The sequence below is a fragment of the Emydura macquarii genome, unplaced genomic scaffold (assembly GCF_026122565.2).
Source record: "Emydura macquarii macquarii isolate MOO-44397 ecotype Brisbane River unplaced genomic scaffold, CSIRO-AGI_Emac_v2 contig_1119, whole genome shotgun sequence".
Classification (NCBI taxonomy): Eukaryota; Metazoa; Chordata; order Testudines; family Chelidae; genus Emydura; species Emydura macquarii.
This window is the reverse complement of record NW_027131256.1, coordinates 7,752,619-7,770,084: the sequence shown is the minus strand read 5'-3', so window position 1 is coordinate 7,770,084 and position 17,466 is coordinate 7,752,619. Positions and strand designations below refer to the sequence as shown.

The 17,466-nt window shown below is 48.0% G+C and overlaps 1 protein-coding gene across 4 annotated transcripts in view; it reads right to left on the bottom strand.

The window, feature by feature from the left end:
• ZBTB20 (zinc finger and BTB domain containing 20) overlaps positions 1–17,466 on the bottom strand; it is a 577,566-nt gene that overhangs the window by 9,078 nt on the left and 551,022 nt on the right. The window lies entirely within an intron of this gene.

Below are 17,466 nucleotides of genomic sequence, written 5' to 3'. Positions count from 1 at the left end.
CTTTACACCACACTGGTAATATGATGTGGCTGTCATTTAAAATAATCTGGCCCTTTATCTAGAACTGGATTTTGAAATCCCCAAAGTTAAGGTGTATTTGGATCCTGGGTATTGTAGTTCAGCCCTTAATAAAGGGGGTGATCATCTGCAAAATCCAAATCTGGATCATGGTTTGGATTTCAAACTTTCCAAAATCCCAACAGCATGTGTGTCCGGGGTTTTGGTTTAGGTCATCCAGTACTCAAAGAAACGAAATCTCGATCAAGAACCCAGAAAGATCCAGTAACTTTCTCCCCTATTTTCACTACACCTTGGGGTTTTTGGTTCCAGCTCGGACTAGAACTGCTGCAATACCAAGACAAATGCTGTCCTGAGGGTATTTACAGCATGACCAGAAGTGAGAAGTAAAAGGAACCTGCCAAAATGCCTGTTCTCAGGAGAATTTCAACAACTGGGTTTAACCAAGGAGTCTGGATAGTTTGGACAAGGCCCAGACAAGCATCTAAATGATCAGGTACAGCTCTAAACTGATCCTCTTATTCACCTCTCACTGCTTTTACAGCTGGCTAAGGAACAAGTGATTAATCCTTCAGTCCACTTCTCTCTCGCAAGAACAATCACAACCTTGATTACTTTTGCTTTCATGTTGCTTCCCTTCCCCCTCTCTTGTCTGTTTAGATTACAAGATTTTGGAGGCAGAGTTGTGTCTTCATATATGCCTGTGAAGAACACAGCAGTCTCTGAATGCTAAATAAATAATAGCCTCATTAATGATCTCTCTCACATAATATCTGAGCGTGAAGATTCAAGACCAACACAAATGTTAGTTAGCGTGTTTGTTAACATTCCATCAGAAACATTCGCATCCCATGTCTGCAACCCACACTCATTGCAGTCATGCTAGTGCATGAAAAATGGAAAGAGAAAATGACTGTATACAAATCAGTAAAACAGACTAGTTGATTTTTATTGTTTGATTTAAGAAAAAAAATGTACAGCAAACAGCATCTCCGGTGATATCAATAATAAATGTAAGCATTTTATAATATATGGTTTTGAACCTGAGCGTGTTCCTCTAAATCCAACACACAGAGCATTTGGTCATGTTATTATTCCCATCTTAGAGGCAGGTTGCAAAATGCTACCAATTGCAATTTGCTGAACAATGCAGCACCCTCTCACTCCCACCCTTTCCTCCTCATTTACCCATTGCTGCTCTCTCTCAAGCACCCTCTCTTCTGGTGCTTCAAAGAGAAACCACATTCGACACAGGTGGTTATTTAAATTCTCTGAAGCAGCTGATGATAAAAGGGGAGCAGAAAGGTCAGGAACGGGAAATCCTGACATGGACAAGCTGCCTAAAGGAGCCTGATGCTAGCAGAAGGAAACTTGTTAGTATTAGGGAGTAAACTAATTTCCATATGAAACTGGTCTCTTGGGTGATGCTCATATGGCAGCAATGCTTGGGAAATCACTAGTGGAATCATGGACTGGAATTACATCTGTTTTGTTCACGAGCTTTGCCAGGACACCTGAGCTTTATCCCGGATTAGACTGACTAGGGCACTGGAAAGGCAACTCCTAGGTACCTGCCAGCATTCACTCATAGATATTGCAGATAGTATCACATCAAGTAATGTGAATGGGTCTTATCTTCCTCCTACACCAAGCAAACCAACTCCCAGAGTCCTTCTGGCCAGCCATGGATGCTTCCTCATTGCCAGATCACATGAGAATTCAAGATGAACTCAAAATAAAACACAGGGAATCTTCCTCTGATAGGCAGAGAACTTGGAGACACTGTGGAGGTGGGGCCCCGGCAGAAGTGGGAGCGTGCTGTGGGTGAGAGTTGAAGAGATGGCACCTCTTTTCTTCAAGGCCATCTCTGGACCAGGGCATGAGGATGTCTAATTGAGCAGATGCACAAGACATTCTCTTTTTCCCGAGTTCTGCCTGGTCAAAGCACACCTATCACAATCTGGGTTTGATCACGAGGTCTCATTTTCATGCAAACCGATCTTTAAAAAAATTCTCCCTGTAATTTTAATTTTTTTTTTCATTGTATAAAATGATTTATTAAATAATAGTAAGGCGTGCAACAGCCTGTCTTAGCAAATCAAAATGGAGGCCTCTCACACCCAAAGAACACTGGCGGGAATATCCCAGGAGCACCAGGCTGATTCTATATATGGCTGGATTTTCATAGGCACTGCGAGTTGCTCCGTTTGATACCCGAGTGCATCCCACTTTCATTTGGAAGTGGGACTTCTGCAAACACATTCATAGGAGGAGATACTTCGGTTCAACTTTATTTATTTCAAAAGAATTTAGTGCTGGTGAAAGTTGCTAGACTGACAATCCTTGGGGACTAAAATCTACTGCTTAGTCACAGGACAGGTACAACTTGAGCAGCAGCAGGGCAAGCTTTGTCCATATGTCCCACTAGCGTTCCCAAGCCCTAACTTGCAGAGAGAGGGGAATTCTGTATCTACGCTCCATTCAGCCCTTGGAATAGAGGGCTATAGCTTGTTCAGAAAGGACAGGCAGGATAAAAAGGGAGGAAGTGTTGCGTTACACATCAAGAATATATACACACTTGTTCTGAGATCCAGAAGGAGGGAGAGGCAGACTAGTTGAAAGTTTCAGGGTAAAGATAAAACAAGTAAAAAAATATAATAAGGATGATGTCATGGTAGGGGGTCTGCTACACACCCGCAGACCAGGAAGAGGAGGTGGATGAGGAATTTCTAGAATAATACAGATATGCAAAACACAAGACCTGGTAGTAATGTGGGATGTTAGCGACTCAGACATCTGTTGGAAATGTATTACAGCGAAACACAAAATTTCCCCTAAGTTCTTGGAAGGTATTGGGGACAACTTTTTGTTTCAGAAAGTGAAAAAAGTAATCCAGGGGGACAACCACTTTAGACTTAATTCTGATCAACAGGGAAGAACTGGTAGCAAATCTGAAGGTCTAAGGCAATTTGGGTGACATGATCTTGAAATGATAGACTTCATGATTCTAAGGAGAGCATAAAGGCATGAGAAAAGCAGAATAAGGACAATTGACTTCAAAAAAGCAAACTTCAGGAAACTCATAGAAGTGGCAGGTAAGGTCCCATGTGAAGAAAACCTAAGGGAAAAAGGAGTTCAGGCAAACTGGCCTAAAGGTGAAACTGCAAACTATCCCAATGTGAAGGAAAGATAGGAAGAACAAGAAGAAGCCAACCTGGCTCCATCACGAGCACTTTAATGACCTGAAAATCAAAAAGGAATCTTACAAAAACTGGAAACATGGGCAAATTGCTAAGGAGGAATATGGAAGAATAGCACAAGTATGTCAGGACAAAACCAGAAAGGCTAAGGCACAAAATGAGTTACATCTTGCCGGGGACATGAAGGCAACAAGAAGAGATTTTTTAAATACATTAGGAGCAAGAGAAAGACAAAAGCTCCTCTACTTAGTGGGAAGGAGAGCTAATAACTGAAGACACCAAGAAAGCTGAGGTGTTTAATGACTATTTTGCTTCAGTCTTCACTAAAAAGGTTAATGGTGATCAGATACTCAACACAATTAAGATTAACAATGAGGGGGAAGGAACACGAGCCAAAACAGGAAAAGAAAAGGTTAAAGAATATTTAGATAAATTAGATGTATTGAAGTCAGCAGGGCCCAATGAAATTCATCCTAGGGTACTTAAGGAACTAGTGGAAGCAATCTCAGAACCATTAGCAATTATTTTGGAGAACTCAAAGAGGACTGGAGAAATGCAAACATAGCACCTATCTTTAAAAAGGGGAACAAAGAGGACCTGGGGAATTATAGATCCATCTGTCTAACTTCTGGAAAGATACCGGAACAAATTATTAAGCAATCAATTTGTAAGCACCTAGAGGATAAAAGGGTTATAAGGAATAGCCAGCATGGATTTGTCAAGAACAAATCATGCCAAACCAACCTAATTTCCTTCTTTGTCAGGCTTACTGCCCTAGTGGATAGGGAGAAGCAGAAGAAGTGATATATCTTGGTTTTGACACAGTCCCATATGACATTCTCAGAAGCATACTAGGGAAATGTGGTCTTGATAAAATTACTGTAAAGTGGATGCATAACTGGCTGAAACACCATATTCAAAAGGTACTTATCAATGGTTTGCTGTCAAACTGGAATGGCATATCTAGTGAGGATCCACAGGGGTCAGTCCTGGATCTGGTACTATTCAATATTTCATTAATGACTTGGATAATAGAGCGAAGGGTATATTTATAAAATTTGCGGATGACACCAATCTGAGAGATGTTGCAAGCACTCTGGAGGTCAGGATTAGAATTCAAAACCTCCTTGGCAAATTGGAGAATTGGTCTGAAATCAACAAGATGCAATTCAAAAAAGACGAGTGCCAAGTATTTTATTCAGGAAGGAAAAATCAGATGCATGACTGCAAAATGGGGACTAACTGGCTAGGTGGTAGTGCTGCTGAGTTACAGTGGATTACAACTTGAACATGAGTCAACAGTGCATAGGGAACATTAAGCCCTATAGGTGGGATTCACTGAAGCCAGCAAACTGAGTGGGGAGCTGCCTCAGCTAGCCAGCAGGAAATACAAAGGAGAGGCATGCAGGCCAAGCCTCACTCCTCAAAGAAACTTAGGCGCCTAATTCTGATCCAGAGGAAGGAGGTGTTGGTGCCTTCCCACCTGCACCCTATAGCTCAGTAGTTACACTCAGCCACGCTATGGGAGACTCAGGTTCAACCTCCAATTTGCCTGAGATGAGCAGAGACTTGAACCCAGGTTTCCCATCTCCCATCTCCCAGAGTGCTCTAATCACTGGGCTCTGGGATGTTTGGAGGCAGGGGGAAAACGCTCTCAATCTTGCCTGTTGCAGCTGTTCCACTTTGTGCAAACATTTAAAAATGCCTGCTCCACATCAGGCAAAGAGGGGATCTGCATCTGGGTTTCCCATATCCTGGGTGAATAAGTTACATCCCACTGGGTTTTGTAGTGGGCCCAATCCAGTAGCACACACATTGGATCAGGCCCCACGGACGAGATAGATGGGGGAATGCTTGGTTTGAGAATTCCACTAGGGTTTAGGCATGAGCTAGGCTCCAGGCATCAGGATTTAGGCAGCTGTGTGCATGCCTCTGGCAGGAACTTAGATGTCTAGGGGACTTTATTAGCAGGAATTTAGGCACGTGTGGAATTTAAGTGCCTACAGGGCTAACTGATAGCTGACAGCAGGATTCGGAGGCTCTAAATTTTGGATTTAGGCACCTAAAGTGGCTGTTAAGTGCCTAAATCCCTCGTGAATCTAGCCTCTGTCCTCACCCCCACTAGAGTCATTTCATAGAAGACAATGAGCAGACAGACAGGAATGGCGTTTGGTGACTAGCAACGTGGCAAAACTTTGTGTTTGAAAATCCACTGTTTAACGACTTACGACAAAACTACCATCCATCCATCCATCCATCCATCACCACACTTAGGTTCCAAATCTACACATGTATTGCAAATGTCCAAAGGATCCCTGCTCCACTGCATGAGAGGGAAGGCACCTGTCGCTGAAGTGCCCGTATCTATGAGAGCCTCAGATAGAATACAAACAACTTAAAGGCCTAAGGACAACAAGATAGACTGGGGGTGGGTAGGAGAAACAGGAAGGGACCGGGGGCAGAAAAGCATGGAAAGAATATGACAAAGTTCTGTCTGGGTCCGTCTGCCACTCGTCAGTAGATACAGCTGTAGCTATCCAAGGTAAAGACAACCCCAGAAAGCTTGAAATCAAATCATCTGCCACATTACAGAAGATGCTCATACACAAAATCTAATAGTGTAAACACACGGTAATGCCACCCAGGCAAGCACAATAACTATAGGGATTGGCCAGAATCAAAACCCCAAGTCCCAGCATCACCTCCCACACTCTAAGGAAGTTTGAATTCAAGTCCAGCCTGTGTGTCTGTCCCTTACTTATAAAATATGCCAAACCAAACGTCCCAAGTCAGAAACTGCCACAAAACGTGAGCTTTGCAGTGTGGGTCTGAATCTAAAATAGACATTACTAGTTACAAAGAACACAGAGGGGTGAGTGCTATATGGCAAGCAAGAAAGTGTATCAACTTCCTGCAAGTCCAAGATATCCGAGTGAAGTGTAATGAAAATATGCTTTAACACACACACACACGCACACTCACTCACCTAACAGTCACTGCACAGAACGCCTGGCACAGGGGAAAAGACTGCAGTCCCGGTCTAGTCCCAGGCCTGCCACTGTTTTTAGAGTTAAGACAGTGGGAAACCTTTCTGTGAAATTCAAGCAGCCTTTGTTAAGCGCTCCCTTTTCGCCCAGTGGACAGCAATGTATAGATCTTGAGGGACTCATTCTGAGCTACTGTAGGAGGGTTTTGTCCCCGTTCTGTGAAAGCAAGCTCTGATTGGAGGGCTATTCAGAAACTGGGGAGGAAAGAAAGAGTGTGAAAATGCAAAAGCAATTAGATAGGCAATGAATAGACATTTGGCCCATTCAAAAAGAAAGAAAAGAAAAAAGAAACTTTGCACAGATTATGCGCATTTGCAGCCCTCCTGGGATTGGGATATGAAGCTGGCATGGTATAAAGGTGAAGTGTATTACTGTGCACGTCTGAAAAATGCTGTTTCCCCATATGCAAATGTATTGATTAAACTGTCAGTCTATTCACAGAAGTATGCATGGAATTCATTCTCAACTGGTATGAAGGAGCAATGGATGGGAAAGGGGAAGGACTTTTGTTGTGTAATAAATTACCTACTGCTTAGTTTACTGCTTTCCTGAAACCTTTTCACCACGTCCCACTGACCTTTATGCTGTCGGTGTCTAAAAAGACGTAGGATTTTAACATTAGAATAAAAATGAGAAAGAGGCATTGATGCACAGTACTGCAGGGGAAAGGGATGTCAGAAGGAAACAGCAGGGAGCAGTCTCCTGGAAGATGCTATGGCAAATGTAGATGAGAAGCGGAATTATGGAGCAGTTTTAAATGTGGATTTAAGTGTGCAAAAATATCAGAGAGAGCGGCACAAAGTTTGGCAGTGCCGACCATATGTTTAACATAAATGCAGACAATGATCCCCGCAAACCTTCAATAACAGTTCGGGGAAGACCGCTACAGCCCCCCAGTAGTGTTAAGTACTTTAAAACTTGTTCGGTAAGTTTCTACTGTGTGACCACTAGGTGTCCTCAATTGCAAAGTAAAGACTTGATACTTCAGTGCTGACAGCTGAAAAATATCACAGAATTTGATTTTCTATAGTGTTCTTCATCGTGATGTCTCAAAGCTCATTACAATATAATGACTATGGCATTGCTACAGGTGCAGTGACTAGGCAACCACAGAAACCATTATAGCGCAGCAGTAGCTCTACAGACAGCCTCGTACTTTAAACCTCATTGACTCAGAAAGGGAATGGTGGCCAGCACACCAGCATTACCCCTTATTCTTTTTTGAAACATACAATGGGATCTTTCTGGTGGATAACCAGCAGAGCAGAGCAGAAGGGCCCTGCTTCACTTTCTCACCTGGCGGGCAAAAGGACAGATGATCCTATATGGCAGAAGAGTTTTCTCTGCTGGATTCACTCTTTGACTAGGTTATCCCAGCTGTAATGGAGAATTGTTTGGAAATCTGTCAAACCAATATTTATATACAGTATTAACTAGACCTAGCTGATCCACTGATAACCTTATATTCCTGAAAGATGGATGAGGCAAATCAAAACCTTACATCCAAACACTCTCAAACTTTGGCAGAGTTTGGAATCTGACCTTGGACCTAGATTCAAATTTTGTGAATAGGCACCTTTTTATAATGGGCTCGACACAAGCACTCTCTGGATATAGTATCCTTCAATTGTGTTGCTCTAAATCAAGTTCTGGGGGTCAATTCTGCATGCAAGAGTTACCAAGGGCTGGAGAAGTATTCCCTCTATTCAGTAGGGATATATGGCTGATATAAATCCAGAACCTGGAGGGTGCAAAGGTGGTATAAAGTCTTCTTCCCTCTGGGCTGTTTTTTCTTCGGTACACCACTCAGGTGATGTAGCATAGACTCTAACCCCAGACTTTTGACTTGGATTCCCTCTCTTTTCAGAAGATATTGGCTGTGAGCTTCTTCACCTGCATACCAAATGCCTGATCCTGAGAGGTGCTCAGCACCTCCTGAATGGTGCTGAATATCCTCAACTCCCACTGAAGTCATAAAAGGATCCCAAGAGGAGTTTTCCATTCCCCATACTTTACCCTTGAGATACATTCTAATATGCCTGTCACAATGCATGTCAGTTCTTCTTCTGAAATGTCACACTGGATAAACCTGGATTTTCTGCTAATTTCTTTGAAAACGTGTATTTAACTCTCACGTTCCCATCAGTGCCTTCCCATCATCAAAATGCCACTTCCTACTCAGAAGGGGGCATAATCTGGTGGGTAGGGCAAGGACCTGGGAGATCCGATATCTGGGTTCTCTTCTTGATTTTCCCACTGACTCACTGTGTCAGTGGCCCAGGGACTAGCTCCTATATACCCATCACAAGAAACTAATATAACCTTCTTCTGCTACTGCAGCACAGCTGGGTTCCGGCATGACCATCTGTTCTCACTATTCCTGGCCCTCTGCTTCCCTACAAGCATTGTTGGAAACCTGCAATTTCTGGTTCTGTAAAACTGCTCCACAAACGCTGGAGCTACAGAATCTTCTGACTCTACGAAGCAATTATGGGAGGCAAATAATCCTGAATTCTGATTTACAGAGGGGTGACTGTGCATCTACTATTGCTGCTGTGGGTACTTCAAGCATTTTCACTGTGCAGATTCAACAAGTTGTCATTGTGCTTCTTCAGTGTTGCATTTATAGCAGACAGAGTTGCAGCAGGTTGAATACCACTTAGGAGGCTTTGCTTGATCCATTTCTGCACTCCTGTTTTCATACTTCCAAGACGGTGGCACATTTTAGATATTCTAAAATCTAGACTGAATTACATAAGAATGGACATACTGGGTCAGACTAATGGTCCATCTAGCCCCGTATCCTGTCTTCCAACAGTGGCCAATGCCAGATGCTTCACAGGGAATGAACAGAACAGATAATCATGAAGTGATCCATCCCCTGTTGCCCATTCCCAGCTTCTGGCAAACAGAGGCTAGGGACACTTCAGAGCATGGTTTTGCATCCCTGCCCATCCTGGCTAATAGCCATTAATATGCTGGAGACTTATTGAATGTTTTCTTTCATTTTTCTCCAACTTAACCTTCTGAGATGGGAACCATATTCTCACTAAGACTGCACAAAACAGTCATAGAAATCCTCCAGATTTGAGGGTTTCTTCATTTTATATTAAAAAAAACTTGTCCAATGTTGCCCGTTCCCGTCAAAATGGAAATTTTACATATTTTCATTAAAAAGCAAAGCCACTTCTGAGTGAAAAGGATCTTTATTTTGGAGTGAAAACCTCAACATTTGCTTCAATTTGACATCTAGTTGAGCTGAAACTCAGCATTCACACCAAAACACATGAACATGCTGCTAGTCCTGTGTTTTGAGAAGAAAAACAAGTTTACTTACCAGTAACTGATGTTCTTTGAGATGCGTTGCTCATGTCCATTCCACTATAGGTGTGTGCACACCTCCCTGCACAGTTACCCGGAACTTTTTTCCCCTTAGCAGATCCCCTAGGGTCGGCTCCGGCACCCCCTGGAGCCCCGCACACATGTTGCCGTATATGAGGCACTGCCAGCCCTACACCCCCTCAGTCCCTTCTTTCTGCCAACTCCGGCGGTGGGGACGGGGGGTGAGTTGTGGAATGGACATGAGCAACACATCTCGAAGAACATCAGTTACTGGTAAATAACCTTGTTTTCTTCTTCGAGTGATTGCTCATGTCTATTCCACTATAGGTGACTAACAAGCAATACCTTGGAGGTGGGTAGGAGTTACTGGTGAGCTGCCCTCAGCACCGCTCTGCCGAATCCCGTGTCCTCTCTCGCCTGCTGGACGATGGCGTAGTGGGACGTGAAGGTATGCACCGACAACCAGGTGGCAGCTTTGCAGATGTCCTGCAGGGGCACTCTCTCCAGGAAGGCTGTAGATGAGGCTTGATCTCTGGTTGAGTGCGCTGTGATGGTTCCCGGAAGTGGAACCTTCACCTGCTTGTAGCAGAACTTGGTGCATGATGTAATCCACGAGGAGATGTGCTGGGTGGAGACAGGTGAGCCTTTCATCCGGTCGGCCACTGCAACGAAGAGCTGCAACGATTTCCGGAACGGCTTTGTACGCTCGAAGTAGAAGGCCAGGGCTCGTCTCACATCCAGCGAATGCCATCTCCTCTCCTCCTCCGAACCATGAGGTTTGGGAAAAAACACAGGGAGAAAAATATCTTGGTTACAATGAAATTGGGAAACCACCTTGGGAAGGAAGGCTGGATGCAGCCTCAGCTGAATCTTGTCCTTATAGAATACTGTATAAGGGGGCTCCGAGGTCAAGGCCCTAATCTCAGAGACTCTCCTGGCTGAGGTAATGGCCACCAGGAAGGCTACCTTCCATGAAAGCAGGAGCAGAAGGCATGAAGCCATGAGTTCGAAGGGGGGGCCCCGTGAGTCTCGAGAGGACCAGGGTGAGATCCCAGGGAGGCACCGGGACACGGACCTGCGGATAAAGCCTCTCCATCCTGTTGAGGAACCTGACCGACATGGGATGGGAGAACAGCAGTCTCCCCTCTAGTGGCTGATGGAAGGCCGAAATGGCCGCCAGGTGAACCTTCAACGAGGCCAGCACCAGACCCTGGAGCTTTAGCTGGAGCAGGTACTCCAGGATTGCCTGTATAGGCAAGGGGTCGGGAGGAATACCCCGGTACTCCGCCTCCACTATGTGGAAGGTTTCCTCCTTCCAAGCAGGACTTGCTGTACCTGCAACGAGCAGGCTCTCTCTCCTTCCATCAGCCACAGAGCCTCCAGGCCATGAGATGCAGGGAGTCCAGGTCCAGGTGCAACAGGCGAGCATGGTCCTTGGATAGAAGGTCATGCAGCCTCGGGAGCTCCATGGGTGGGGCGATCAAAAGGTCCACCAGCACGCTGAACCAGTGCTGTCTCGGCCAGGCCGTAGCAATGAGTATAACGTTCGCCCTGTCCCTCTTTATTTTCAGCAGGACCTTGGGCAGGAGCGGAATGGGCGGGAATGCGTACATGAGGGTCCCAGTCCAGTCCATGAGGAATGCATCGGAAATAGACCCAGTCTCGCGACACTTCATGTTCCAGGCCAACGCGAATAGGTCCAGTTGGGGAACACCCCACTTCTGGAAGATCATAGCCACCACCTCTGGGTGCAACGACCAGTCATGGTGGGCTAGAAATGACCTGCTGAGGCGATCCGCCTCATCGTTCCTCACTCCTGGGAGGTGAGAGGCAGTCAAGTGGAAATCGTGCCTCACAGCAAAGTCCCATAGACGGATAGCTTACTCGCAGAGGGCCGAGGAGTGCGCTTCCCCCTGCCTGTTTATATAAAACATGGCTGCAGTGTTGTCCGTCAGCACCTGCACCACTCTGCCTGTCAGGAATCGGAGGAACACCTTGCACGCTAGGTGAATGGCCCTCAGCTCCTTCATGTTGATGTGCAGGAGCCTCTCCTCCCCCGACCAGAGCCCCTGAGTGCCTAGGCTGGCGCTGATGTGGGCTCCCCATCCTACGTCCAACGCGTCGGAAATTAGGGTGAGTGACAGGATCAATTCCCTGAACAGAACACCCTTCATCACTGCCCTGGGAGTCTGCCACCAGTTTAGGGAGGCTAAGACGGGTGGGGGAACTGTGACCACCCGGTCCAATGGGTGTCTGCTCGGCATATATACCGAGGCCAACCATGCCTGAAGCGGTCTAAGCCTCAGGCGAGCTAGTTTCACTACGTACATGCAGGCTGCCATGTGGCTTAACAGCTGTAGGCAGTGCCTGGCTGTTGTCATGGGGCATCGGTGCAGCTGGGAGATGATAGAGACCATTGCCTTGAAACGTGGCTGAGGCAGGAAGGCTCTGGCCTGGGAAGCGTCCAGGGTGGCCCCAATTAATTCTATGCATTGCACTGGGGTTAGTGTGGACTTCTGTTTGTTTATGAATAGTCCCAGCCTGCTGCATGTGGAGCAAGTGAGGGTCACGCTCTCCTGCACTTTGGACCTGGACCTGCCCCTGATCAGCCAATCATCCAGGTAACGAAAAATTTGCACACCCTTTCATCTCAGGTGGGCAGCCACTACCGCCATGCACTTGGTGAACACCCTTGGAGCCGAAGATAGGCCAAAGGGTAGGGCTGTAAACTGGTAGTGGGAGCCAGCCACCATGAAACGAAGGAAATGCCTGTGGCTGGGGAGGATAGACACATGAAAGTATGCGTCCTTGAGGTCGAGGGCGGCATACCAGTCTCCTGGATCCAGGGAAGGGATTATGGAGCCTAGGGAGACTAAGCAGAACCTGAGTCGTTTGACATATTTGTTTAGACGACACAGGTCTAATATGGGTCTCTGACCCCTCTTCGCCTTGGGGATGAGGAAGTACTTTGAATAGAACCTCTTTCCCCTTCTGCCCTGAGGGACCATTTCCACTGCTCTCAGGTTGAGGAGGGTGTCCACCTCCTTCAAGAAGAGTTGCTCGTTAGAAGAGTCCCTGAAGAGGGACGGAGGGGGAGGGTTGTTGGTGGGAGGGGGGTAGATGTAAACCGTAGGGCATAGCCCCCTGAGACTATCCCAAGGACCCAACGATCCGAAGTGATTTTTGCCCATTTGGGAAAGAAGGACCTTAACCTGTTTAGGAAGGGGTGGATCCAGGAAAGCAGTCGGGATGCCACCTTGGGGCGCACCATCAAAATTGTCTCCTCTGGTTGCCCGACCTCCTGAGGGGCCCCTGCTGGGGAGCTGAGGACAAGCTGGGGGGCTGATTCCTTCTTCTAAACCCCCTATTCCTATCCCTATTCCTATGGAGTTGAAAAGGCCTGGGCGGAGGCCTTGGCTGCTGCTGTGCCCGGGGCCGTGACTGACCCCTGGAAAACTGGGGCATGTAGAGGCCCGGGGAGTGAAGCGTGGCCCTAGAGTCCTTCAGACCATGCAACTTAGCACCAGTCTGGTCGAAGAACAAGGCCGACCCATCAAAGGGAAGGTCCTGGATGGACTGCTGGACCTCTTGTGACAGCCCCGAGGACTGAAGCCACGAGCATCTGCGCATGCAGATGGCGGAGGCTATGGCTCTGCCTGCCGAGTCAGCCACATCTCTGCATTGGTCTGGTCGGAGAATAGGGTTGACCCATCAAAGGGGAGGTCCTGAATAGACTGCTGCACCTCCTGGGACAGGCCCGAGGATTGCAGCTATGAGCATCTTCTCATACAGATGGCGGAGGCTATGGCCTTGCCCGCCGAGTCTGCAGCATCACAGGACGTCTGGAGTGCTGCCCAAGCTACCATGGTTCCTTCCTCCCCGATGGTGCTAAAGTCTGCGGCCTGGTCCTGGGGCAGGGCCTCAGCGACCCGCCTGAGGGAGTCCCACAGATTGAAATTATATCTGCCCAGGAGGGCCTGACGGTTCGCAATCCTGAACTGCAGGCTTGCCGTGGAATAAACCTTTCTCCCAAACAAGTCCAGCTTCTTATTGTCCTTGTTTTTGGGAGTGGACCCTGGCTGACCTTGCCTGTCTCGCTGGTTAGCCGCATCTACTACCAGGGTTCCCAGGGCAAGGTGAGTGAATAAATACTCAAACCCTTCGGCTGGGATGTAATATTTTTTCTTGGCCACCTTTGACGTAGGGGCGACCGAGGAAGGGGTTTGCCACAGGGCCTTTACAATCTTAAGGACCATTTCGTGGACTGGGAGGGCCACTTTCACTGGGGCGGCCGCCGCCAGCACATTAAAGAGGCTATCTTCAGCCTCTTTTAACTCCTTCAGCTCCAGCCCCAAGTTGGAGGCCACCCTCTTAAGCAGCTCCTGGTGCATCCTGAAATCCTCCAGTGGCGCCAAGTGGTCCCGGGAGACTGCCTCGTAAGGTGAGGAGGAAGAAGACTGATGAGGTGCGTCCTGCGGGAGCGCCCTCTCCTAGTGAAGGGTTGCACCCATTGGAGGGACCCTCCATGGGGTCCAACTCCTCGTCCGAGGAGTGGTGTCTATGAGCCTTCTCTTTTGCCGGTGGCACGGACTGCATCCCCGATGACATCATGGATTGGGGCCCCGTCCCCACCTGGATACCCCATGGGGCCCAATACGGCCATTGTTGCGGCCATTGTCCCTGGGGCCAACCCGGGGCTGACTGCGCCACAGGCTGTGACACTTTGTGGGGGCGTCGGCTCTCCCAATGACTGTCCCTGCTGGAAGACCCCGAGCCATCCTCATAGTCAGAGGCCCTGGACCGGTGGTGCCGTGTACATCCTCGGTCCTGGGCATCCTTCCGTGCCAGGGACCGACCTCTCAACTCCTCCGACCTAGAGGACGATGAGGACTGCCTCCACCGCTGTGAGCGGTGCCGACAAACGGAGGCGCGCTCCGAAGAGCTAGAGGTACCAGAGCGTCGCCTCGGTACCTATGATTTTCGCTGCCGCTTGCCTTGTGGCCCTGCAGACACCTTCGGTGACCGGGGTCGGTGCCGCTCCGAGCTCCTCGGTGCTGAGCCAGACTCCAGCAACCTGGTTCTGTCGCCTTGGTGCGGGCAAACTCCTCGGTGCCAGGTCCTCCGATGGCGACTGGGTTCTGCGCTGTCTAGGTACGGGCAAACGCCTCGGTGCTGGGGATCTGGAATGGAAGCAGTTCGAGCGCTGCCTGGCAGACCTCGACCAGTGCTGCTCCTGGCATACGTTGCCTCCGGTGCCGCGGATCAATGTCGGCGCCGAGAGGGGGACTCCACGTCCTGTGTCGGAGCAGGTCGGCTCGACGCCGCCGACCTGGAGTGACTACTAGGGGAGTGGCTCTGCTCTACCCTCAGGGACCGTCCAGCGGGAGATCTTCCTCCCTGTACCGAGGATCTCCACCGCCATTCAGGGGGACCCAACATGGGTTCCCTCATGACACCGGCCCCTTTTCCCTCAGCGGGAGGGGGGCAGAGGTGGCGTAGGCAAGGCCAGCAAGGCTCTTGATGCCTGAAAAACCTCCGGCGTTGACAGCGTTGGCAGGGGCACTCTCCCACTCCCAGGAGTTGGGGGAGGCTTCCTGACCGGAGATGCAGGCACTGGAGAAGACTCGACGGGCCGGGTCCAGGGCATCTCCGCACTTGACCCTGCCCGTACGGGCAGCGCAGGGGAGTGTCTGCGCTCTGTGCGCTGCTTCTTCCTCTTCAGTGCCGGCAATGTTGTGAAGTGCTGAGTCGAGGGCAGTGCGCTCCATACCGAGGTCATGCTCGGTGCCGAGGTGGAGTAGGCTGGCTCGGATGCCGGGCAGAGTGCTGCCTCCATCAACGGGGCTTTCAACCAGATCTCTTGGTCCTTTTGAGTCCTCGGTTTAAAAGTCCTGCAGATCTTACACTTCCTCTTTCCTGTGGGCTTCCCCCAAGCACTTAAGGCAGCAGTTGTGGGGGTCGCTGAGCGGAAAGGCCTTCCCGCAGGAGGCACACGGCTTGAATCCTGGCAACCGGGGCATGGTCCAGCTGCTCTAAGTCCCTGCAGGGACTTGCCATATCTCTAACTACTCTTAACAACACTTAACAACTACTTAACTAACTAAAACTAACTTAGAATATCAAACAAGTCCAAACAAGGGGAACAGTACTTGCTGAGAGCAAGGCTAGTTCTAGCAACTGTCATGGGTGGAAAGAAGGAATTGAGGGGGTGTAGGGCCGGCAGCGCCTCATATACCGCGGCACGTGTGTGGGGCTACAGGGGGCGCCGGAGCCGGCCCTACGGGATCTGCTAAGGGGAAAAAAGTTCTGGGTAACTGTGCACAAAGGCGTGCACACACCTATAGTGGAATGGACATGAGCAAGCACTCAAAGAAGAACCAGGCAATTTCCTAAATATTTTGAATTTTCTGAGCTGGAAAGGAGCTAGAATGGAATGCTAATATCTTTTCATAAAATTTCAAAAGGGTTGGAGTCTCCCCCTTTGATTCTGGCTGAGAATATATGCCAAGTCCAAATGATAAAGAACAGGCCAGAGAGAAAAGAGAAGCAGGGAATTGAACCCATGTCTCCAAGCCCTAAGCTGACGCCCTAATCACTATACTCTTTTTTCTTTCCATTTAACAGGCTGCGGGCCTGATCCACCACTGTTTTATTGTCCATTGATTTCAGTGGAGTTACATCAAAACAAGACTGGAGTAATGCAGAGCTAAATCAAGCCCAGTGCTTTTATATACATGGCCTCTGAGAGGATAGTACCTCCTAAAGCCAAGCCTAGTGGGAGAATTTTCTGTTGTTCGAGGGAATGATCTGCTTTCAAATAAAAATGCTCGGAAGAGAGGTCTATCCAGTCCTGCTCATGTTGGTCCTCATAAACATGTGGCCTCCTTGAAAGGGGACTTTAAGGGGAATGCTGGTAGGGAGCTACAGGAGGATGGAGGAACATTTGCAAACTCTGTGGGAGACCTGACCAGGAACACCCTGCTTTCTGTTGCTTTAAAGGAGTTTACTGGAGTTTTCACCTTATCATCTGCTTGAACATCTTGAAAATCAGTATCTCTTTCTGAAGTATCTGTCTAAAACAAACACCAGATGACACTACACAAGTTGCCTTTAACCCTACCAGATTGTTGCTAGAATCAAAATATGTAGCAGTCTACATCTAATAGGAAGTACTGTATTTTTACTAGCAGAACAACCATTAATGTGTCAGTAATGTACTCTGCGTAAGAAAAGACTCTGTGCTAAAATTCACAAACGTCTTCAGATTTTCTAGCCCAATAACTAGATCTATTCCACCCCACCATGGAATAAAAATTTTAGAGAGTGCCCAATTGTCTGGTGAATGAGCAAGAGTTTGCACTTCCCATTGATTTCCTATCTTTGCCTTGAAATCTTAGTTTAAAAGATTTTTGCTTTCATTTTATGCAACACTGATTCTTCTCCTTTCCTCTGCAAACTGTCCTGGACAATTCCCTGCTCATCTGCCCAATTACGAGGAATCTATTTTGCATCTAACTGAAGAATAAATACAGATCTTCCTCAAAGGGCTGATCTACACAGGTGGAGCAGCTGACGGGAGATACACAAGCTAGGTAATATAGCTTGTGTGTCTCCTGTCGACATACTTACATTGACATTCTGGGCCATTTTCATGGCACTGTGTTGATGGAAGATGCCCATTTCCCATCGATTGAGCAGGTCTTCAAGACCCGCTCAATCAATCCCGCTGCATCAATCGCCACAGAGCCCACAGTGTAGACAAGCCCAAAGAAAACGACTTGGTGCTCAGGATTTGAATGTCCTATGCCAGCGAGCACAGCACCCCATACTGGGGATGGCAGCCTCTATGTCACCTCATG